Source organism: Amphimedon queenslandica, unplaced genomic scaffold, assembly GCF_000090795.2.
Source record: "Amphimedon queenslandica unplaced genomic scaffold, v1.1 AMPQUscaffold_5222_Cont22805, whole genome shotgun sequence".
Classification (NCBI taxonomy): domain Eukaryota; kingdom Metazoa; phylum Porifera; class Demospongiae; order Haplosclerida; family Niphatidae; genus Amphimedon; species Amphimedon queenslandica.
In genome coordinates, this window is record NW_003554472.1 from 1 (window position 1) to 1,646 (window position 1,646).

At 27.5% G+C, this 1,646-nt stretch overlaps 1 long non-coding RNA gene across 1 annotated transcript; it reads right to left on the reverse strand.

The window, feature by feature from the left end:
- Nucleotides 1-111: 111 nt before the first annotated feature.
- LOC109592438 (uncharacterized) lies at nucleotides 112-1,646 on the reverse strand. Its single transcript, XR_002190358.1, has 3 exons — nucleotides 1,580-1,646; nucleotides 1,326-1,388; nucleotides 112-190 (listed from the first exon to the last, which is right to left on the reverse strand). It is a non-coding gene; the product is annotated as an uncharacterized LOC109592438 (long non-coding RNA).

A 1,646-nucleotide genomic window follows, 5' to 3' on the forward strand; every position in this document is an offset into this window, starting at 1 on the left:
TGTTGTTACTATTATTAGTGATGATTCTAAAAAGAAATACATTAATGATCACATCATGTAATAGTTGTTACTATATTTAGATGTGTTGTTACTATAATTAGAAGTTACTACATGTATAATTAGAATTGGGGATACCTGTTGTCGTCTAGGATAGGACAAGGTTCAGGATTGGGTCGTAGCTCTCAACGTCCTAGAGGGATTGAGTATGAAATAATGAGTGTTTTGTAACAGGGTTCTTAGTTCTAAAAAAATCCAAAAATATTCCCCCGCTGTTGGAAAAAATTCAGAAAAAATTCCAAAATAAAAATAAAATAATTCAAATATATTTCCATGATCTCGTAAACAAATCAGAAAAAATTCAAAAAATAAAACAAAAAATAATCCAAAAATATTATACATGTACATGTACATGTAACACTCATAATAAAAAAAAATTCAAAAATTACAAAAATTAAATAAGAAAATATGAAAATATTCTTAGGCTGTCAAAAAAAATCAAAAAAATTCGAAAATAATATAAAAATTATCCGAAAATATTTCCACACTCATAATTATACAATCCGAAAAAAATTCCAAAAATTAAATTTAAGAAAGCTATAAATATTCCCATGCTCTCTGAAAAAATCATAAAAAATTTCAAAAAACAAAAATAAAATAATCGGAAAAATATTCCCACGCTGACAAAAAAATCAGAAAAAATTCGAAAAATATAATAAAACTATTCTGAAAATATTTCCATGCTCAGAGAAAAAATCAGAAAAAATTTCAAAAATTAAATAAAGAAAATCCAAATAAATGCCCACACTCCTGAAAAAAATTTTTTAAAACTCCAAAAATAAAATTAAAAAAATCAAAAATATTCCCACGCTCTCAGAAAAAATCAGAAAAAATTCCAAAAATAAAATAAAAATAATCCAAAAATATTCCCACACTCATAAGAAAAAAATACAAAAAAATTCCAAAAATTAAATAAAAAGAATCCGAAAATATTCCCACGCTCTTGGAAAAAATAGGAAAAAATTAACTCAAACTTTATACACAACATAAGGACAAGTACGTGTATATGTATCAGAAAATATTACAAAAACTGAGAATTCTCTACTTTTTAATTTTGGTGAAATTTAGCTAACGTCCCTGTACTATAGTACAGGGACTTTGACCCAATTTTTTAGCAACTTTAAAAATTTATAAAAAATCCAAATTTAATCGGAATCAGCTCAAACTTTCTACACAACACAAGAACATGTATATGTATCACAAAATTCCATATACACAATTAAAATCAGACTTTAACTGAAACACTCCTCTCTCTCTCTCCCTCTTACCTGAGCAATGGCCCACTTCACCAAAGGCCCACAGCCTTACTAGCGTGATTCTCCATCTTATTCCTAGCATCATTATTATTACTGTAATTATTAATCTATTACATTCATATACACATACATGTATACATTGCTATAGAAAAGCAATCAATAACAAGAAGTAGCACCAGAGAATCAGTAAGTACATGTACATGTACATGTAAATGTGTATGTAATGCATTAAGTATAATGTGCATTTGTGTATAATGTCTGCTCACTTCAATTAGTCTAGCTCCTCCATCAGTCATAGGAAGAGGACAAGAGTAGAGACCAGATGAAGGAGAG